Source organism: Podarcis pityusensis (genome assembly GCF_964106645.2).
Source record: "Podarcis pityusensis genome assembly, chromosome: 1".
NCBI lineage: Eukaryota > Metazoa > Chordata > Lepidosauria > Squamata > Lacertidae > Podarcis > Podarcis pityusensis.
The window spans coordinates 122,027,055-122,050,920 of NC_138028.1; the positions used below are offsets into that span (position 1 = coordinate 122,027,055).

General features: G+C 41.3%; 1 long non-coding RNA gene across 1 annotated transcript in view; it reads left to right on the plus strand.

Annotated features, from left to right (window-relative positions):
* The window catches only part of LOC308458371, a 65,330-nt gene that overhangs the window by 38,716 nt on the left and 2,748 nt on the right, over positions 1-23,866 (plus strand). Inside the window, exon 4 of the long non-coding RNA XR_013977294.1 lies at positions 20,310-20,384. This is a non-coding gene — a long non-coding RNA (uncharacterized lncRNA). The remainder of the gene's footprint in view (positions 1-20,309; positions 20,385-23,866) is intronic.

Below are 23,866 nucleotides of genomic sequence, written 5' to 3' on the forward strand. Positions count from 1 at the left end.
GCATCCAAATGTACATTTTATTTTATTATAATCACAGCCCAGCATATAGTAGATACCATTGAAAATATTTAAAATTACAGAAAATCAATAACAACCTTCGAAACAGCATCAGGCAGTAAAAAGTCTGGGGAAATAAATATGGCAACTAAATGTCAGCAATGCAGGAGAAATTCTGATGTCAGTCAGGAATGTGTTCCAGACATTGTGAACCATTGCCAAGAATGCCATGACCCATGCCAGTGCTGTGCCCATCAACAGCACCATGAGCAGCACTTACCCTGCAGATATCTGAAAGTATCAGAGGTAGTGTGCCTTTAAGTATTTTGCTAGGTTGTATTGGGCTTTGTACACCATTACTAATACCTTGAACTGGGCCTGGTCCATTAGTGGAAACAAAATTGCAGACTACAAATCCTACACCACTTTTAGAGGCAGCCATCTATTTCATATCCCTCATCCCTTGACCTCGATATGGAGGAAAGTGACCACAGTTGATCGACCTATGCATCAATTTTACCTAATTATCATTTGTGAAAAGAGCAGTTTCCTACCAAGGATTATCACTTTAGTCTTTACATAATTGATTTTGAGAAGGCCCATGTTTTCCATGCCTTTCTAATCTGACTCTCAAATTTTGTAGGATAAAAATCATTACTAATATAAATATTACCATTTGTTCACATGGGGTGATATGTGTCAGGCTATGAGTATGTAGAGCAGACCCACTGAAACCAGTGGCCTTAAGTTATTTACTTTATAAGCATAAAATACATTTTATAATGTCTACTTTATAAGCATAAAATACATTTTCTTACCAATAACATGTTTATCGATGAAATTATGTAGAGTGAAATTGTGATAAATTTTTGATTATCCACCTAGTCCATTCTTCCCCAAATCAGTAATTGCCCTTGCTTCCAAAAGGTTGAGAAGAAATCTTTTCTCATATGGCTTGGTCTCCAGTTTTTCCACCACCCTTGTTGCTTGCCTCTGGAGTTGTTCCAGTTTGTCAGTATCCTTCTTAAACTGTAATGCCCAGGACTGGACATAGTACTCTTGATGCTTCACCAAAGCAGAATAGAGTGGTTGTTGACTGATATGCAAAGTTACTGCACAGCTTGGAGGCTTTCAGCTTGTGAATCCTTGTTAGGAGAGAGGTGGAAAAATAAGAAAGAGGTTTATTATTGGAAATACATACTTGGGTGGTAAAGAATTCTCTAGTTTTAACTAGCTAAGTTGGAGTTCAAAGGAGCTATGTCCCTTGGTTTGTTTATTCCTTTGTTGTGGGCTGAGTCACAGTGCTGCCCCAAACCCGGGTCAGTGCCAACTGCGCTGAGGCAGGATGGTGCTGCCAGCTTTTGTGTCTCACTGGCTGCGAGGACATGCATGCAGCCAATACCCTCTCAGCCTGCAAGGCATCCCCTCCCGAAAGGCGACTCATTGGCTAATTTGGGGTGCAGCATCTGGCGGCAACTCAAGCCAGGCGGCCAGGGGAAATTCCCCCAAAGGCCACCCAGCCATGTGCACTCTGTTCTCACTGCCTGGGGATGGTGACCAAGCATGAGAGCCCGCAACTGCTGCCCACCCAGAGAAAGAGGTAAGCGTCTATTTTCAGCAGAGAGAGTTTCAAAATGATGTCTCTGAGTAAGGTAAAAAAAAAAAAGTGGGAGGGGAAACGGAAGCAAAAACATGCAAGCTTAAGAGTATCAGTCTAAGATTTTGAAGAAAGGGTCAGCATAGAGATCAAAGGACACAGAAACAGTTTAGGAAAATGAAGGTTCCATACACTGTCTGCTTTAACACCATGCAAACCTTTCTCAGAAGTTATATCCCACACTTTCAACAGTTGTACTTTTCATGATCTGGTTTCTATAAGTCTGTTGCCGCAGTCTAGAATCTTTTCTCATAGTCTTTGTAGCTGCTGCATCACACTGCTTCCTATGTTTGTAGTCTGCTAAAACTCTTTCTTACATACCACTGCTACATCATGTGTCACCTATAATCTCTCTCAGTGGAATGCTCTCACAAACTGAAACTTACTATTTTCAAATTTTAGGAGGCTACATTAAACCCCCTTTTCTTCCCTTTGTTTTTCCCTCAACATCATTTTCTTCTCCCATAATCTCAGCCAATTCGCAGGTAGGGAGAGGTAACCTACTGTTTGCCACCAAGAGAAGACAAGATTGCTGCGCTAAATAAGACAGTTGGCCTGACACATCAATTATTATATTCTAAAGCATTTTGTGCACAAATTCATTGCTCTTCTAGTTGATTACAGTAGCCATTCCACAAGCAAATTCTATTCATGCCATACTCCCAAGAGTATTGGGAGTATTGGGACTCAATGAGAACCCTACAGTATCCTCTCCATCTTTTATTTATCTTCTTAGTATAGAAATATGCATACATGCATTTATATCTCATTCATTGCTTATAGTATATTGAGAATTGTGGAAGGATTAAAATGCTTTAAAATGTCCTTCAGATTTATATAACTTTGTAAAAGTCAAGAGGAAGTGTTACACAATATTTAAAAAGAAACAAGATTTACAGTGGAAACAAATGTACAAATATTAAGCGTCATTGTAATAAAATGCTGGAAAAAATGTGAGTATGCTGACGTTCATATCTGAGCTAATATTTTCACGGAAAAAGGTCCATGTTCAGCCAACTTTCTGATGCCAGCAAAAGACTTTGGATGGGAATCATCATGGCCACACTTAACACTTTATCATTCATTTACTTTTAAAAATTATGACAGTTACATCTTAGTTGTAAAGATATATGTGCTAATGTTACTGCAACAGTGTCCTAAACAGACCACATGCAGCAAGTCAGTCAAGCTATGTTGCCTATAATTTCCAGTGCCACTATAATAGGTTAATGCCATGTATAAAGTGTGAGTTGTTGCTGAATTAAATTGGTGGGTGGTGACTAAAAATATCATTTAGATGCTGCATCAGTGAAATAACTTCAATCCCTTTCTGCAATTGCCCATTTCTGTGCCATATGACAACTTTACAATAGTGTATTATACCCTATCATGCAGTTGGGACAATTCATGCTTTATTGGTGCTGCCATTCCTGGTTTTATATGATGTCATTGTACTTATAGGGAAGTTTTAAATGTTTGATGTTTTATTATGTTTTTATATGTGTTGGAAGCCACCCTGAGTGGCTGGGGCAACCCAGCCAGATGGGCAGGGTATTAATAATAATAATAAATGAAAACAAGGTGAATGTTACTAATAAAAAGAAGCAAGTTTGCATGGCTGTTACTATGATAGTTGTATTTTAATATTCCAGTGTCAACTGGCACTTGCTGAAAGAGTTGTGTAAACTATCTACCTTCAGAACATAACCCACTTCAACTGGGCCACTTGGAATCATATGACAGTTTTAGCAGCCTTAGGCAATTTCCTATTCCTGGGACTCATGTTTCTCTATTTCTATCATTATAGAAGCATACAAGATAGGACCTGGAAGGGTTCCCCAATGTCATCTAGTTCAGCCTCCTGCCCTTTAATAGAAAACTAGCCAAGACTGCTTGAAGACATTGCTTGTTTAAACAGAAACTCCAATATGATGGTGGTGGTGAGTGGACATGTGGCTGCCATGCTGTGTGATATTGTCCACTTGTACCTGTGCACAAACATGGTAATATGGGAGGAGGGGATTATAGCAACCTCCACTATTTCCCATGGTGAGATTAAGCCTATCAGGTCAGGTTGGGTTCTGTGATCCCACCAAGCAGTCAAGGGCAGGCACAACATACTGGGATGCAGGCGACTCCCATAACCTGTTCTGCCTTTGCGAATGCAATCACGTATCCGTCTTCCAATTCCTGTATCTTTGTTGTGTTTTCTCTCGGGCATTTCTTCTTCAGGCTTGTTTCTTGATATTTTGTCGTTTGTCTTGTTGTTCTGGTCGCCATTTTAGCTTTTCCCCAGTCACCATCTTGTTGCCTTCCTGCACACTCTCCTGATCTCTGCCTCTCTCTTAAGAAAAGATCATTGTGTTTGCCCTCCCCCCTTCCCCTCTTCACTTGAGTTTCCAATGTTGCTTTCCAAGGGAGATGGATCTAATGCTACATTCTGAAGCACTGGAGCAGTAGTGCTCCATCCCGATCTTTTGATCAGCTGTATGACGGGGTTCTGAACAGTCAGCCCCTTACTGCATCAATTTTTATGCCTTTCCTCCTTTACAACCGTTGAGTTTACTACATCTTAGGCATGTATACTGTATGTTAGACCTGCATACCAGTTGGACACATAAATGCAACAGAGATGGCTTCCGAGGACCCTGCCTCAGTGGCAATAGGTGTCCTGGAGAGAGCAACAGCCGCAAGGCCACAAAAAAGATTAAGCAGTTGGAGTAGCAGCAGCGATATACCCAGAGCACTCACTAGCAGAGGTGTAGAGCTCCTACTGATGTCAGAAGGGCCCAATACATTGGTAAGGCATCAGTGTTCCTTTCAGCTCCTGTGGATGGGGAGGGTGGTTGGGTCCCTGTTTAAGGGGTTACTAGTCAGCAGCCTATGGATACACAGTTCTCAGTGCAGCCAGAACAACTTATGGTGTCCCCCCATCCTTCAGCCTACTCCAGCTGCAATGGATTTTCAGCACAGTAATGATCAGATCTCCTCTAACTTTAATCTAGTGGTTGCCCTTTATTATAATGCCCCACTACTTCAGTCCACTAACCCTGTACAGCTGAACACAGAACTGGTTCCTCCAAAAGGAGCCTTTTTAAGGGTCTACTTCTTCTTCATCATCTTCATCCTGAAGAAATAGCCAGGCTCCTAAAGTGCAGTTCTGTTTTGTTCCAAGTCATCTCTAGGTTTCATAGGCAACCAAAACTTGTTTCAAACAGCTTCCAGGGCATGTTTCTCCATTTTTTAAAAGGAATTTGCCACCCAGTAATTACGCCTCAGTTGTCGAACGTTTGGGAAGTCGAACTGTCTTCCGGAATGGATTATGTTCAGCAACCAAGGTTCTACCGTACAACTATTAAGCATCATTATAATAAAATGGTGAAAAAAATATTCACTTATAGTGTTGATTTATTGCCTGAGGCTTTTTTAAAAGTAACCACCCCTTTACATAGCATCATGAATCCTTTGGATTTTGAAATACACCTTTCCACCAAAAAGATAAAAGGGGGGAAAAGTTTTCTTTAAGTGTAGAGCTTTTCAGCACAGTGGTACCTTGGGTTAAGTACGTAATTCGTTCCGGAGGTCCGTTCTTAACCTGAAACTGTTCTTAACCTGAAGCACCACTTTAGCTAATGGGGCCTCCTGATGCTGCTGTGCCGCCGGAGCACAATTTCTGTTCTCATCCTGAAGCAAAGTTCTTAACCTGAAGCACTATTTCTGGGTTAGCGGAGTCTGTAGACTGAAGCGTATGTAACCTGAAGCGTATTTAACCCGAGGTACCACTGTATTATAATCTGTGCATTTCTTGCATTTCTTCTGATACTGAAGATTTCCTATAAAGCACATTATCAAAAGGAGACCATTGAGTTGTGTAGTACTGTGTATATATACTGACCTCTGGTGGAATTTTTGGTTCCTATATGCATTAGTTAGAAAATCTCTGGATTTCCCTCACTAAATTTTAAACTTTGTAAAAATAAAATACAGTAAAAATGCATGCTCAATTTTAAATAACATCATTGAACATAGTCCTTTCCACCACTCACTTAACCCTTTTACAGTTCAGCTCATACTTAGTGTTTTAACACAATCATGTGTAGCATTAACAATAATTAATTTAACCACATGTTCCCTATTTATTCAGTTACCCTTTACACTTAAGTCTGCATTTTCATGATTTTATTTATTTATTATTGATATTGCTTTGCTTGTACTTATATGTATGTAATGCTTAATGGAATATATCTTTATGTGTCTTTATCTGAAGGCTTTCAAGATCTTGCTCTCTCATAGTCTACAATATCTGTGTGGCCACAGCTAGGCATTATTTTTCCTGTCCTCTGTCCTGCCACCCATGAATTTTCTGGTTTTTTCCGGGGGGAGGATTGGATAAAACTCCCTGCGGCACAATTGGTTAGTGGCTTTGGCTGCTGATTGAAAGATTTTGCTACTTTATTTTCTCCCTTCATATCTTGGAGAGGATGCAAAGACACAAGGGATTTGAGGAGACATCTCTTGGCAGAATTTATTGGAAAATAATATTTAATTTAATTTATTAATTTCCCCCCTCAGTGAGACTTGAATCCTGGTCTCCCAAGTCCTTGTGTGACATCATCTGCTACACCGCAAGCCCTATTTTGTGTATTAAATGTGTTGCTTACCCTATTCCTTAGGCTCAGAATTATTTAAATAAACAAATTTATATTTATATTTTTATACTTAATATAATTTTATATCTAAAAAGGAAAAGATAATTGTGCCCAAAAGGGCAACTTTGTAAAGCCCTGTCCATCATTCCACCTTCCAACTCATCTAAAATGAAACCTTTAAACAAATCAGTATAATTGTAAACAAGGTGATTCTTATTTTAAAAATGGAAATAAATTGTCTTGATATGATTATGTCATCTTTCTAGACTTTTGTGCAGCTTGCAAGCAAAAGGTGCATGTTTAATTGACATGTTCTTTAGTGGACACTGGAAGTCACAGTTATGTAATTCTGAGCATTGCCAGTAAAGATGACAAAAGACCATGAATTTTATCCCAAGCTGAGGGCTTCAATAATGGCCTCACCACAACACCGTTCAGATGACTGGGAACCATCTTTTCTCAGAGGATTCAACATGGGGAAAGTATCTGAGTACATATGGATGGCTGAACAATAGCAAGCAGTTTCTCCACATCCTTGGGCAGCAACATGTGGTAAACAAAATGGATAAAATGAAGCCAAGAACACAGCACCATATCCAAAGAAGATTTGAATCCCTGAAGAGGAATCCAAGTCAAAATGGATACAATTTATTTTATTTGGAAAGTCACAGAAGATTTCATAGGTGTAAGAGGGCAGACAGCTTTTTCTCTACACAATTGCCAAGTCACTTCCTGAGGCATTTCAAATGGCATTTCCCCCCCATAGCATATTGGCCCAAAGATAAGCTGCACTTTCCCCCAAAATTTCGACTGTGCAAGGTTAAAATGTGGCTTATATGTGCAACCTTATGCCTCCAGCAAAGTGGTGCAGCTCCCCCCCCCCCCCAGGAAGCAGCCTGGGAGTGCGGGTGAATGGTACCTATAGGATTTTCTTCTGCATTTGCCATTTACGGGTGTGAGTGCCTGTGGAATTTTAAGGGAGCAGCTTATATTCAGGTATTGTCTTTTTCTCTCCCCCCCCCCTTTGAATTTTAAAGGTTCGGCTTATTCGTGGGTGCGGCTTATATTTGGGCCAATACAGTACCTCCACATGTTGCATTTATGAGCTCTTCCAAGCAATTTGAAAATACCTTTAAAAGGAGAAAGAAAGAAAAAGGTGTTCCACCTTGTAAGGACTTTAAAAAATTGCTTTCACTAAAGCTTCTGGGTTTCTTTTTAATTTTTCTTTAAAAATCTACACAGAAGTGGAATGGAACTGACTTGCCAGTGAACATGTATGAAAAGTACACAAACCAGATGAAGTGTGTTCCCTCCATCCTCTTTAGATATGGAAAGTCTGCCTGATGCAACTAGTAAGAAGGACGAAATACTTGTAAATTGCAGTGATTCCCTTTCTCTACCCCTCTGTCAGCTAGGGGTGAACCAAGAACTTCGCAGGGCACAATGGAACCCATGTGGGAGCCTTTGCCTTGCCCAGCCTAGTTGGCAAGGAGTAAGTTTTTGCACATCTACACGTTCTGTGCTTTGATAACTCCTTCATCTCTATGACAGACATGCAGAAGCTGAAAGCTATAATTGAATTCACAAATATATATATTAAATCCCTCAGGGGCTAATATTACCTTTCATGGGCTCTGCTTCCAGTGGTTCTCAACCTGTGGGTCCCCGGATGTTGTTGGACTACAACTTCCACCATCCCTGAGCTCTGGCCTTGCTAGCTAGGGGTGATGGGAGTTGTAGTTCAACAACGTCTGGGGATCCACAGGTTGAGAAAGGCTGTAAGCTCTTAAACACAGAAACTCATCCTAAAATGCCCTGAAGCTAGCAATTGTGTCACAATGGCTGTATAAACAATGCTTGCCTAGGAAACCTTTCCTGTCTAGTCAAGAGATGACAGTTAGTGGTGGCAAGAGGTTGTCAGAGATCAGAACTGTTACCAGCAACAAAAATTGTTTGAAAAGTTACTACAGCTCTTGTTTAAGGTACAGCTTTTTAAAATCACCAGTCACTATAGTCATTTGGAGTGTGTATACGTGCATGTGTGTGTATGTGCACCAAATAATGGAAATGTTTGTTTTGAGCAGATGACTGCTGAAAGCAAAATGTGAATGGAAAGGAAAGGAACTAGATCCAGTTCTATTAGTCATTGTATCTAGAGATAATTAGTTTCTCTATTCTGAAGGACCAGCCTACTCTTCTAGGCACTTGTTTGGGAGCTGCAATAATCCAACACCATCTTGGATTATCAAGTTTTATAAACAAATGTCCCATTATCTAGTAGTAAAGGTTTGCTTGTTTTCACAGTGTACCCCTGGTACACTAAGATCTTCATTAAAGACACTTCTCCAAGTTCACATCTGAAGTGTGTGGCAGGATTACCTGGGAAGGGTCTTAGTGGTAGCTCCTACAAAAGCAGCCAGCACTGCTGCCTAGATGGACCAATGGTCTTATTTGGTGTTAGTCAGCTTCCTCAAGTAGTTTCATGTAGATGTTAATATGCCTGGAGGATACCATAGAACCCATGGCAATTTTCCAAGTTCCATATTTAGAAAACAGTCCTGCAGGTAGGATCAGAATCATCATGTCCCCTATAACACTATGTCCCCAACCCCTTTTCACTATACAGTGGTACCTCGGGTTACATATGCTTCAGTTTACAGACTTCGCTAACCCAGAAATAGTACCTCGCGTTAAGAACTTTGCTTCAGGATGAAAACAGAAATCGCGTGGCGGCGGGAGGCCCCATTAGCTAAAGTGGTACCTCAGGTTAAGAACAGTTTCAGGTTAAGAACAGACTTCCAGAACGAATTAAGTTCTTAACCAGAGGTACCACTGTACCCTTAATCAGCTATTTGAGAGGCAGTGCCCCCAAGAAACTGCCTCCCTCTGCCTGTTGGTAGAACTAGCCCTGACATGGGGTCTGCTGCTCAAGGGGAAGGGGGGATTACAGTTATTACACCTAAAGTAGCTCTAGGAATCTAAGTCAGTATTCATCAATAAAATGTTTGCTTCTATATTATTAAGAGTGTTGAAACAGATCTCATATATTCCATTGCTTTACTTCTAAGTCCAGACACCGGTTTTACTTTCCTGGGTTCCATGATCACTGCAGATGGTGACAGCAGTCATGAAATTAGAAGACGCCTGCTTCTTGGGAGAAAAGCAATGGCAAACCTAGACAGCATCTTAAAAAGCAGAGACATCACCTTGCCAGGGCCAATGTAGCTTGTTCCTCCCTCGACTGCCTGCATGGGCAAGCAGCTCCTTTAAACTTCATTGTGGTCTGGCCCTCATACTGGTTTTGGGCAATGTATTGATACATCACACAGGTCTATCAACCAGTTGATTCCTGATTTTTTAAAAACAGCTGTCAGTCTGATTTCTCGGCTATTTATGTTCCTAGTTTCTGATTTCTCAGTCATAAATCACTTTGATCCTCTTTGGAGTATTTTAATGGCCTCTGCACAGTTAATCCCTTTGCTGTTTGGCAGATAACATGCCATATACTCTCTTTAACCTAAAACAGTTCTGTAAATTGAACACAAAATATGGTTAAAATACTGCCAAATGAGTAATTAAAATGCTACAGGATCTGTCTCAAGCTTTGATTTCAGTTATACTTTTAAATGCTTTTTGTTTATAATAAATTGAAGTGTGCATGCAAGGATTTGCATTGTAGTTCTAGGATGGTATCCAAGGCAAGGGGCAGAATCTATATGCTTGTTAGTAATCTGCTACTAGCAAATGAGATCCCCACGATACCTGTGAGAAAGCACTGCAGCTCTGTGCTTGAAGCAGAAGATTCAGCTTTCTCCTTGTATAAATGGATTACTAGGTAAAACATCCAATCTGCCATTTACAACATTTGGCTGAGATCCTTCCTTTACAAATAGACCTGTTTCAGAGAGAAACATTACCCTGCCTCTTCAATGGAAGTGACATTGCAGAGTACTGTGTTGCAATTAGATATTTGTGCAGGGAATTGCTCCAGCTTGCTGCTTCACATAAACAGAACAAATGGGCAGTGTGTCTTGTGATGTCCATCTGTATTTAATGCAGTAATTACTTACTTGTAACAATGGAAGTGGGAGTCTAATAATTAATACCAATGACAACCAGATTGCTATTCCTGTTACTTTCTGGTATGTCCTAAGACATAAGCTAGGTAAAACAGCTGGTGCATATATGCTGTGCCTTATAGTCATATTTGTTCAGGTCTCATACTATTATTTCTTAAGAAAAAGCAGAAAAGACTTTGCTGTAAGGAACAGACAATAGCAAGCTCCAGTTGAAAAGCAACCATTAAAGAGTTATTAAATTTAATGTTTAATGCTGATCAGCATCAAGTATTTGGCACCTTCCAGTAAATGATATGCCATAAACATTAGTGATAATTGATCTTATAAATTTGTAATGTCGCAGCATAGCTATTGCAATTTATACTTCAATTCCTAAACTCTGCTCCCCAAAGTTCCTGAAATGCAAGCACCAAGCAAATCAATACACCATGTGATATCTGTAGTAGTTATGGGGGGGGGCACTGTAAATCTCAGTTTTATTCTTCACCTTAACTAACATTTTTATATAGCAAAATCAATCATCACTTGGACCTTGTGAGTTAAATTACCCTTGGAAGACTACTACTGCTTTAGGCTTGTTTCTTTTAAACAACTTGAATGCTTTCTGCATCATCCATTTGTAGGCATACATTGCATCAAACCAATTTTTAAATGAGAAGAATTGGCTGCTCCAAAATAACTAGAGATCTAGAGATCAATTATGTGCCCCTGGGTTTATCGCTACTATGTAAGAGACAACTACTGGCTGTATCTCATTAAAATGGTTCTAAATTAGGGCACTACTGAATAACTTAAACACAATATGCCAACAGTGAACCAAACTTATTTTGTATCGCCACAATGCTAACATGAAATGGTGTTCAAAGAGAATATTGGATTTTTAAAAGAGTAAATGTCTTTAAGGACCAAACTAGGCAAGTTTGGCCATATATGTTTGCTGCTGTTATTTTTAACAATTAGCTAGCACAGGGACCCCAAGGTGGATAATAACTGGGATTTGTGCAGTGGTGCTGGTGCCCACTAGAACTGGTAGCCAAAGCAGTCTGGCCAAGTTGTTCTGGTTTTCTCCCCATCCTCCCTTGTAAAGCTACTGTGAACATGCAAGCATTGCGATTTGACAAATAGCTAAACTGAAAAGTGTCTTGCTTTGGTTAAGAAGGGATCCCAATTCTAATGTGGGTTGATGGTAAAGAAGCTGTACATTAAATGAAAGTAAGCCCCACTGGATTCCATGGGGATTGCTCCCTAAGACACGATTGCAGCCTGAACTGGTTAATATTAAAGGTGCTAAACAGGACTGTTAGCAAGAGAATCCATGAGTTCCCAGACATGGGAATAGATTATACCCCTCCCTCAGTTTATTCACTTCTACATCTATTTTCCAGAATGAGGAATAAGGTTAAGGGATATTAAGTGGACCTGAAAGACCAAAGTTAAAATTAGCCACAACCTCATTGTCTGACTTTGGGCCCAATTGCTGTATCTCTGCCTAACCTCCATCACAGGATTAAGATGGAGAAAATGACACCTTGAGCTCCCTAGAGGAAAGGTGGAATGAATACAAATGCAATAGTGATATATAAGGAACAAACGAAATCTGACTCTTTCCAGCCAGCCATCCCCCAATTTTGAACTGGAGGGAGGAGGGCTAGGTTTGGAATCATGAAAAAAACCTAACCTAAAAATAAATTTAAAAATCAGGGAAACAATCAGGATCCTCAGGCCTACAAACATTGGACTTTACATGTAGGTCTTCACCAAATCCAGTGTGAGACTGTCTGCTAGGACAAGCTTGCCTGGGCGGGGTGTGCAGGCAGGTGCAAACCTTGATTCCATACTACATATATATAGGCTCTGCACACCACATTCTCATCAGAACCATTCTACGGCATGCTGCTGCATCCTTGTCGAGCTCAGGCTGTCTCCTGCACTATTTCTGGATCCTTCTGGAATTGTTTTGATTTCATTGATGACTGTTACTCCTGCATTGTATTTTATGTTACTTTGAATTGTTATTTTAATACTTATTTTTAAAGATTTTATTTCTGTGAGCCAGCCTAGACTACAGCTGAGGAAGGCTGGGGTAAAAGGAATTAATTATTATTATTAGTAGTAGTAGTAGTAGTAAAGCCAACAGATAAAAATATATAATTGAACTAGATTGCAACTAATTACAGGTGAAAGGTTGCACACTGTCTAACCCCCCCCCCCCCAGAGAAATGGGATGTTAGCTTTCAAAGTATATCTCTGGAAAGTGTGACCATTCTTCTCTAATTTTATTTGCCTTTCTCTGACAAACCTCTTGCTAACAAATTGATATTTTTAAACAGCAACAACTGGGCTCCTCCTTGAATTGTCAGTTTCATTAGACGAAGCTTCTTAGCTCGACCTCCAGGTGTCGCCGCAGTGCTGTGTGATTGGCGGGATTTGGCGACTGGGCGGTTAATCGTGCAGGTCAAGCGCAATAAGGGGCGGATGAATTGCACGGAGGTGGTTGGGGTTTTCTGAACAACCGGCAGTTTCAATTGCTGATCTGACTAGTCTATAGGAGCTATTAAAATCTGTTGCATTGGAGTGAGCCCGAACTTGGGCCCGCAGTATACTTGTAAAAGATGCATTCCCTTGTCTCCAGGCAAGCGGCGTTTGGAGCTGCAGCAACAGCCTCGAAGACGAGAGTGAGTAGCCTAAGCAGAAGGACGCCCTGTCCTCCAAATCCCTGCTCTTTTCCATAAGCTATCCACCACGGGAGGGGCTGCTGTTGCTGCCGCTGCCCTTTCGGGAATGTGGGTGATTGGCATAGCAGAGTTGGAGGATTGCATTCTTTCAGCCCAGCTCCGCAGCATGCGTGCATCTCCCCGGGAAGCAATCTCTCTGCCGAGCAACGTGAGTGACACCGAGGAGGAAGGGAGTTGGGCGGGGAGGAGAGGAGAGGAGAGGGCGCTGCCCCCAAAATAAGGCTGTAAGACGTTCCTGGGCCACCAGGGGGTGAAGAGTGATCTGCGCGGTTTGATCGGGTACAGCTGACGTGTTTTCTGCATAGATATTGCCCATCACGATAAAAGTATCCGGGAAGCTGTTTGCGTTCACAGGGTTGCCCCAGCCCCACCCATGGTGCTTAATTTCTAATCCACTCCATTCCTCCCCCTCCCCCCACCAAGTAGTTGAAAGGGAACAAACCACCTACTTCCCTTAGCTTCTCTGAAGCCAACAAAACTAAGGCGGGGTAAGTGGTTTCAATAAGAATAGCAACCCTCCGTTGCAAAAGGTGGGCTTTGGAGTCGTCTGCAGGCTGGAAGTAATGGCTTAGTGACTTGTGCAGCCCTGTGTTTTCGGGAGGAGCAGGTGGGGCTAGCCATCCTTCAGTCTCTGCTAGATAGATGCAAAACACCCTACGTCAAAGGGCTTTGATGCCTGTTAAGCTGTCCATCAGGCTTAGGACTCGAGGCTCCAGCCGTGCAGTTCCTCGCCCGCTTTTTCTGTGCTGCGGTGAAAAGCAGACATCTGGTACTGGGCTGGCTGAGCCTGACACTTGTTTCTTGTCACCAGTTTATCGGTGGGGCTTCATTGATTCCACCTGTCACCACTCCCTTTTTAAAAAAATAGCGACGGAATTGGGAAAGGAAGAATTCATGAAGGGAAAGCCAGCAAAATGTGACGCTGGCTAAGCAAACGTGGCTAAAGGCGGACTGGGGGCACTACAAAATCCCAAATCAGTAGCTTGCAAGTGCAACCACTCCCCAAGCTGTGTAACCAAGGATAGGCAGATAGTCCAGCTAGAAAGTTTTGTGCTTTTCTTAGAAGCTTAAATTCTTCCATTAAAAGTGGTTCAAATTGTAGTGGCAAGTTGTATCATTTCTTGCTTGTTTCTAAGGTGGGAAAATGAAGTACACCTGTAACAACTTGTGTGAGAAGTCTCACTAAATTTAATAAATTGTGCATAGGACTAGGTTGATTGGTGACCCATTCCAGCTTCATAGTAATTTCTGATTAAATAATTGGTAGCTTTACACTTGTGCAACTAGAAGTTCTGGAGGTTGCACAGGTGTTGCTGAGGCATATGTGAATATGCAGAAAATACACAGATAAGGGCAGAGTCTTTCAGCTGCTTGATTTGAAGTCACTTGGAAACCAAGGACAAGTGCGTCTTACACAGAGCTGTGTTTGAAATTCTCATCAGAGACCATGTGATATGCCACTGTGAGACCAGGATACTGGACTTGATAGGTTTTTAGCTTCTTAAGTTCATGTAAACATTTTCCTTGGACACAGTTGCTTATGGGCACATTGAAATGGAACCCAGGATAGTTTGGTTAAAATTGGGGGGCATCGCCAGATTTAGGGCATTGTGGGTGGTTCCTTGCACAGGGCACCAAGCTGAGGGGAAGCAAAATAATAACAACTGTGAAAATAATAGCTATGGGAATGGCAACAAATTTTGTCCTTGCTCACGGTGCCATATTACCATCTCTGCCTCTGAGTGGGGCAGTTGATTTATATGAAAGAGTAACAGTAAAGTGGCGGGATTAGGTTGCTGTTTGTGTTAAGCCTGGCTAGTATTTAGTTAGCTGTGGAGCACCTGTCTAAATGTTAGTGCTTTTAGTATACTGCTCTAAGGGCCAAGAAAATGTAAGGAGAAGCTGAGAGCTTATTTATCAGTTTCAAAAAATACAAATGCCAATCCTCTTGCCTTGGAAATCAATGGGTTGAAGAGTCTGGGAAGCTTGTTCAGTCTGTTAAGTCAGTAGACCAGTCCAGTTACCTAACATAGGCTGTTTCAGCCGAATAGCACAGTATTGTCAACACACTAGGAAGATACTGGCATTAGTGGCAACTCTTGGGCAGTTTGTTTGTTTGTTATATTTTCTTGATTTACAAAAGTACATGCATTGTCTCTTTTTTCAGGTTGTAAAGTCTTTTCTATGTATCAGTTACATATAATGTGAAACAGTGTTCTATACAGAATAAGTTTGGGGCACTGTTATGCAGAATTGAGAGAATAAAAAGCACTAAGCCTGAGAGTTTATCATGGGCATCCTTGCCTTTGTAGGTGGATAATTCCTGAATCAATCCCTGAGACAGGATAAAGCAGAGTCTTCTTGTACAGAAATGTTCATTTCACTTCTCAGGTGTGAGATGTCAATGTTGAACTGACTGGAAACTGGGTTGCCATCAGTTGAGTGGAAAAGTACCAAGAAAGTCCAGCATGGCTACTATTGATTTCAAAGGGGCCATTTTATTTTAAAAAGAAAATGATGGATTTAGTTACAAGGAAGTGGAAAGGAGAGAGTCAACTTCCTCCATGAGTGAAAGGTTATTGAAGGTTATATAAATAGAAGTTTAGCTAGAATGTATATCAAAGAGCAGGAAAAGTACCTATAAATCCAAGGGGATGCCAGCATGGTTAAGAAGTAAATTAAAAGAAGCTATAAACAGCAAGGTTGTCTTCAGAAATAGAATTCTTGTCCAAATGAGAAGAAAGAGCCCAAGATCTGGCACAACATATGCAAGATAGCAAGACTCTGCAAGTGAAAAAAGAATTTGAAGAGTATATGGCTAAAAATATCAAATCAGCGATACAGATCTCTTTAATTGTATCAGAAATAGGAAACCAGCTAGAGAGGCAATTAAACATGAGACGATAAAATGAGTGGCAAAGGGGGATGTGGAGACTGCAGGGAAGCTGAATCAAAATCTTGGCAACTCTTTACTGTAGAAAATGTAGGACATAGATGTGCTTGGATCTGGGGTTTTTTTGTTTGTTTGTTTGTTCCTTTTGTTTTAAGATGGATGCCTAAAAGATGAGTCCAAGAGATGAGAAAAAGTTTTAGAGTTCACTGATAAATTATCAAGTCATCTATCTAGATGGAATCTAGGCAAGAATTCTTAAAGAATTCAGATTTAAAATGTATATTGTAACAAAAATAAGCAGCCTGTCCCTAAGGATAGTATTTGGATTGAAGAATTGGAAAATACATGATGTAAAACTAGTAATAATTGTTAGAGAGATTAGGTGTATGGGATGACAGGCCAGTTAGTTTAATCTCTGTTCCAGGGAAATTGGTGGAAAGCATTATTAAGTACAGGATTATTAAGCATATAAAATAAAAAGTCTTGCTGAGGAGAAAATTCCTTGCTCCTGCAAAAGGAAGTTCTGCGTTTCCATCCTTTTATATGTCTTTGGTGGCATCAACATGTATATAGGTGTGGTCCAATAGAAACGGTATAGTTCCAGTTTTCTTTTTAATGAAAGACTTCTCTCCCCAAAGGCTCCTTACCAATTATTGGAAATGAGAATGAGAATTATTATGGGTTGGTAGCAGCTTCAACAGCAAGAGAGTGGGAATGATTTTCATAATCTAGAGAAATAGGAAGTGGGGTCCTTCCTATTTGATGCTTTTTTACTTAATAATAAATGATCTGGATGTAGAAGTGAGCCTTTAGGTAACCAAATCACTCAGGGTGTTGAAAACCAAAGCAGACTGCGAAGACCTTCTAAAGGATTTCTTGAAACTAAGTGAATAGGTAACAAAATGGCAAATGCAGCTCAGTGTGTCTGATTAACCTAAACTTCTTAATGTCATATATACACTGATGGCTTCTGAACTGCTAGTGACTAACTAGGGGAAACATACTAGGATTGTGGTAGGTAACTTAAAGCAGTGTGTGGTAGCTGCGAAAAATGTAAAATCTATGTGAGGAATTATGAGTGATCAAGTTCATAGTGCCCTAATACAAATCCATGGTGCAGACACACTTGGAATAATGTGTGCAGCTCTGGTTTCCCCACTTCATAAAGAATATTGTAGATTAGTGAAAGGCATAGAATACTGCAGTCAAAATAAACACTTGCCCTGTGGCAAAAGTCTACAAGCTTTAGAACTTTTTAGTTTAGAAAAGTAACTAAAGGGGGACATGATAGAGACTGGCAGCATTATGCATGGTGTAGAGAAAGCAGGCAGAGCAATGTTTTTCCCCTCTCTCATAATATCAAAACACAGGTTAATCAAATATTATTGATAGCCAGGAAATTCAGGACATAAGAAGGAAGTACTTCTTCACACAGCCCATAATTAATTTTATAGAATTTGCTATTACAAGATATGGTGATGACAGAAAACTTAGATGAATTTAAAAGAGGATTAGACAAATTCATCAAGGATAAATCTATCAGTGACTGTCAGTCATGAACTCTGTATGCATCTTCCAAGTTCAGAAGTGGTATGGAACTGAATGCCAGTTGCAGGGGGAGGGGTGTAGCGTGGACAGTTACTTTCAATTATTGATTGTGGGAAACAGAATGCTTGACTTGGTGAATCTTTGGCCTGATGTGGCATGGCTGCTTCTATCTTCCCAAGATTGTGCAGTATGTTTGGAGTATCTCTGATATGAAAATAGTTGCTAAATCCATGTGGATTGCAGATTAGAGAGAGATTGTGCAAGCCAACAGAAAGTAAAGTTGGTTTAGAAGCAAGGCCATGGAATTTAGTACAGACTTTCCTGTTCAAAGTACAATAAACTTCACTGTTGTTGCACTTTACAGAGTACTAAAGAATAGAATAGTTTGGCAAAATAAAATACCGTATACTGCTTTATAAAAGTACCGTATTTTTCGCACCATAGGACACACTTTTTCTCTCCTAAAAAGGAAAAATGTGTGTGCGTCCTCTGGAGCGAATGCAGGGGGGAGGCAGTCGGGAAAAGCCCCCAAGAGCCACACACAAGCTCTGTGCGCTCTTGCGGGCTTTTCCCCAGGAGGGAGAAGGGACTGACTGGCCGCATCAGTTGCTTCTCCCACCTCCCAGAAAAGCCAGGAGAAGCCGCAATCTCTTTATAAAGGGGTTGTGCGGCTTCTGCGGGCTTTTGTGAGAGGTGAGGGAATCCCCCCACCTCCCAGGAAAGCCAGAAGAAGCCGTGCAGCCCTTTTAAAGTGTGCGTGGCTTCTGCCGGTTTTGCGAAAGGTGAGGGAATCCCCCCACCTCCCAGAAAAGCCAGGAAAGCCCTGCGCAGCGTCTCCCGGCAAGGAGAGGCTGCACGGGGCTATGGATTCTTTAGCCCCACGCAGCCTCTCCCGGGAGGGAGAGGATGCACGGGGCTAAAGGGGAAGCCAAAACAGCAAGCGGGATCCATCCCGCCCCCTGCCATTGCTTGCTCCATAGCTGCGCGCACCCCCTCCGGCAACGAGAGGCTGCACGGGGCTAAAGGGGAAGCCAAAACAGCGAGCGGGATCCATCCCGCTCGCTGCCTTGGTTTCTTCCATAGCTGCGCGCAACCCCTCCGGCAAGGAGAGGCTGCACGGGGCTATGGCTTCTTTAGCCCTGCGCAGCGTCTCCTGGCAAGGAGAGGCAGCACGGGGCTAAAGGGGAAGCCAAAACAGCTAGCGGGATCCATCCTGCTTGCTGCCTTGGCTTGTGCCATAGCCGCGCGCAACCCCTCCGGCAGGGAGAGGATGTGTGCAGCCTGTACGCTGCTCTTTGGGGCTGGGGGAGAAATATTTTTTTCTTGATTTCCTCCCCTAAAAACTGGGTGCGCCCTATGGTGCGAAAAATACGGTATACAGAAATATTTACATACTATGACTACTCTAAAAATGCTGTTGATAACCACACAATTTGGAAACATTAATACCAAGTGGAAATATCTGTCCCTCTTTCTTTCCCTCCTTCCTCTGATACCCTTTCACGTCTCTGCCTACCAAAGGCGTGCACAGTTGTTTATTGCAACATCCTTGGCTATAAGCTCCGCAAGCGAATTGTGCCTCTAGGAGGCACCTCTCTTTGGGGCAGTGGGGCTCAGAGACTGCCCAGAGGACTCCCAAGGAGAGGGGAGGGGAAGAGAGGAGAGGAGGTTGAGGGAACACTACACAAGGGTGGGTGTTCGGGAAAGGGTGAGAGGCTGGTAGCTCTGCAGGCAAGGGGTAACATAACTGGGCTCCTGAGCCCCACAGAGGTGCTGCAGAAAGATGGTAGTTGATTAAGGGAGCTGTGGACTCAAAAAGATTTAAAACCTCTGCATTAAGTGATTGTGACCATTTCTTACTATTGTTTAATATGGCAATAGATCTAGTTCTCCTTACTACTCTAAAATAGCTATAATCTCAACACATTACAGGTTTTCTATCTGGATAGGTGGTGATGGTAGGTGTGTGTTAAAATCAAAATGCATCTTCCCACCACTTAAAACACTGTCACATGTAACTTCTAGATATTCTGAGAAGATGCAATTCTATTTAAAAGGCAACCCGAACATCCTTCCTAAAACTGTATTTTACCAGAGAAACACACAGTGTTGGGTTGAAATAAGCAAAAACATCCCAGCAACACAGAAGATTTAGAGACTAGCTCCGGGACAGTAAGGTAGAATGTTACCATAGATTTGTCATTGGACATATGATGCTGTATGTAAATACGCAAGCTACCGTTTTAATGCTGAAAGATTAAAAAAAGCTAGCATACTGATAAAAGCATTTCTGTAGCATAGTTCAAGGCAAACCTCATAAATTCTTGGTGTACACTATATTCTACATGGGAAAAATTGTCTATTGTAGGCATAATCTTAAAAGATAACAGTGGTGTTATTTTCTAAAATGCAATAGTACAATTATACTATAAGGTGCAAGCATGGTGAGATAGAATCAAAGGCTTAGTAATTAATACACTGATGTGCTTTGGCTCTTCTGGACTGTACTGTACTTTAAAAGCAAAACACATTTCTGGTTAAAATGCTTGCCAAATTAAAACTGCAATCACAAACATACATTCCAAGAAGTAAATCCCATTTAACTTGGTGGGACTTGCATTTGAATAAACATGAATAGAGTTGACCTGTCAGAACTGTTAAGGCAAAGAGGTAAGGAGTTGTGGTAGGGCAGCTTTGTTCATTTGAGGCTGCTTAGTTTTAACAAGAACAAATTCTCTATTTGTTACACAGGAACCTAGACTGCGAGTTGTGCCTCTTATTCTGTGGATCATTTGGAGAAATACATTCAAAGCAAGATACTAATTGGTAAGTGGCCTCCATAAACGCTTAAGGAAAAGGTCGTAGCTAGATTTTTCCTTTTCAAAAGAGGTATTTGGCACATCTAACTGTAGTCTTAGGACAGAGTATTCTGGCAAAGACAAGGCCTTGTTTAGGAGCTGTAAATCATAATGAGAGAAATGTTTCATGCCCAGCTGGTCAATTAGGCTTCAGTATGCTTAATTTAATGAAGTGAAATAAGCAGGGGTAGAAAAACTGTATGGCACAGAATGTAGAACATAGCAGCCTGAGCAGAATGTTCAGATTCTTGGCTTTTGTCATTTTAGACTGCATGTTGCTTCCAGTCACATAGTTGTATAGAAAGAATGTGGAAATGTGAGACAACCGTTGCTCAAAACATGAGCCAAATTCAAGATTAACCCCATGGAATTAGTGATTTTATCTGCAATCCTATACAAACACTTACCTGGGAGCAAGTCCTTTCGAATCCATAGGATTTATTCAGTAGATGTAACTGAAATTTGTGATGATGTAGTTCTACTAACCTAAAGCTAAGGAATTATTGGCCATACTTCCACAATTGTAGCCTGCTCTTGAATGCCTATTGCCCTCTCTTCAGTAGTTTCTGTATATCTCATCAGTTTGGGTTCCCCTCCTCCTTCAAAGTCCTCAAAAAGAAGGACCTAGTCCAGCATCCAGTTCTCACAGTGGCCAAACAAATGCCCATGGGAACCCTGCAGGCAGAACCTCATCTGCATTTCCCAGCAACTATTATTTGTATTGCCTCCATCAGTGGGAGCAGTACACAGCCTTTGTTTCTAGCAGCCATTAATACTCTTCTCCTCCATGAACTTCTCCAGTCCTCCTAAAGGCATTCAAGTTGGTGGCCATCATCACTACCTCTTGTGGGACCAAATTCCGTTGTTCAACTATGCAGGGTGGGGGAAAAGTGCTTTGTTTTGTCTGTCCTGAATCATCCAGTACTCCGCTTCATTGTTTTTGTATTATGTGAGGGAGAAAAACCTCCCTCTGTCCACTTTCTCCACACTCTGTACAACCTTGTACAGTGGTACCTCGGGTTAAGTACTTAATTCGTTCCGGAGGTTCGTGCTTAACCTGAAAGTGTTCTTAACCTGAAGCACCACTTTAGCTAATGGGCCTCCCGCTGCTGCCGCATGATTTCTGTTCTCATCCTGAAGCAAAGTTCTTAACCTGAAGCAATATTTCTGGGTTAGCAGAGTCTGTAACCTGAAGTGTATGTAACCTGAAGCATGTGTAACCCAAGGTACCACTGTACACCTTTATCAGGTTCCCCTTTACTTGCACTACTTCTAAACTAAAACACCCCTAATGTTGTAACCTTTTATCATAGGGGAGTTTCTTTTCCCCCTTGATCATTCCGTTTGCCCTTTCCTGAACTTTTTCCAGCTCTACAAATTTCTTTTTGAGGTGAGGTGATTAGTACTATACACAGTATTCCAAGTGCGCTTGCACCCTAGTTTGTGTAGTGGCATTATAACATTGGGAGATTTATTGCTCAATCTCTTTCTGCATGATCCAGCATGTGGAATTCACCTTTGTCTGCAGTTGCCACATACTGAATTGACATCTTCATTGAGCTATCCACTATGATGCCAATGTCTCATTCCTGGCCAGTCACTGACAGTGAAGACCCCATTAGCTCATATGTGAAATTAAGATTCCCCCCCCCCCTTTCCAAAAAACATGCATCTATTAACATTTGCTTTCACTGACTTACATGTGCCATTCTACTGTCCATTTACTCAGTTTGGACAGATACTCTTGGAGCTCCTTACTGTCTTTTTTTTTTGCTTTAACCATCCTGAACAATTTGGCATCAGCAAACCTGGCTAACTCATTGCTCACCTCGAACTCTAGCTCATATATGAACAAGTTAGAAAGCATAGATCCCAATAACAATCCTTGGAGGGACTCCACTTTCTATATCCTTCCACAGGGGACTTTGTTTTCTGTTCCTTGTTAATGATCCATTAGAGGGTCTCTTCCCTTACCCCATGTCTGCTAAGTCTACCCAGGAGTCTTTGGCATGGGATATTCTCAACAGCTTTTTAGAAGTCTTAAGTAAACAATGTACACCAGGAGTTAAAGTTTTAAATATCCTCCTTTCATGTGCAATCTTGAAGCTTGTAACAGCAAACCAGTGTTTGTGGATTACATCTGTATCAGGCCATTGTGTGAAGCATAATTTGAGTCAAGTTGTGGAGAAGTGGTGTATTTGCAGAATATCAATCATAGGATTTTATCTGATATACTTTGGAGTTTTTTATCTGATATACTTTTGAGTTTTTGCAGAACACCGGAGCCTTAGTACAAAATCCCAAAGTCTGACCTTTTTTATTATATAGTACAGATGCAGTTGAGTAGTAGTCTCTTTGGAGGTTAGTACTTGGGAGTAGGATTCTTCAGTGGTTTTCTAGATGAATAAAATGAATAGTGGAATGAAAAGAGTCCCCTCACTAACAGGAATAAGGGAATTATTTCTTCATTTGTGTATTCCAGGTAGGGTTGAAAGAAATGTTTTAAGACATATTAAGGAACTGCTAGGCAGACCATTTTCTTTGACCTGTCAACTAGTTAGACATTGGATGTCTAATACCAACAACCCAATGTCTGCATTCATTTTCAAACAATGCTGAACTTCTGTCATTAAAATGCTTTTTCAGACTGGTTACAAAAGCCATTTTTTCCCCAAATCATAAAATTGGCTTATGTTAATTGACTAATCCTGGAGTTGCTGTATGGTAAGTAGAAGGTGCACTGATTAGCCACTCTGCTTTAGGAGGCTGAAGACATGTCAGAAAATATTGAACATGGACTGACAGTTTGATTGACAACTTAGTGCTGCAAATTCCCTTGTTATCTGTTAAATGCACCTGGACTTAAATTGGCTAAGACTGTATTTTTTCTATGCCACAGAAAAGTATCTATTATAAACTATATGTAAGATTCATTCATGTTTAAAAACCTATGCATCCATCAACACTATAGGTCCTGAGAGCATGACTGGTGCACAAGCAGTACATGCATTAGGAGTTTTGCACGTGGTAAAGGGCTTTTAAACATTACCCTCCCTATATATATAATCAGGACAGTGATAGACTTTCCTACAGCTTGCATGTGGAATCAGTTACTTCTTAGCCAAATTTTAGTACAGGATTTCCCAAACTTGGGTCTACAGTTGTTTTTGGAACTACAACTTCCATCATCCAGAGGTCAGGGGTGGTTGGGATTGTAGTCCAAAACCAGCTGGAGACCCTAGTTTGGGAAATCCTGCGATCCCGGGCTGCCCTGACCTTATATGACATGCTTAGCCCTGCCCCTGTCGCCAGCCGATTGGCTGGCGCAGGGAAGGACGCAGCCCAAGGATTCCCAAGTCGTGCGGGGCCGCAGCCAGCCCCACACGGATGTAGGTGGGCGTGAGCCCGCAACCCCCCCCCTTATGTCGGGAGTGGCTTTGGACTACAATT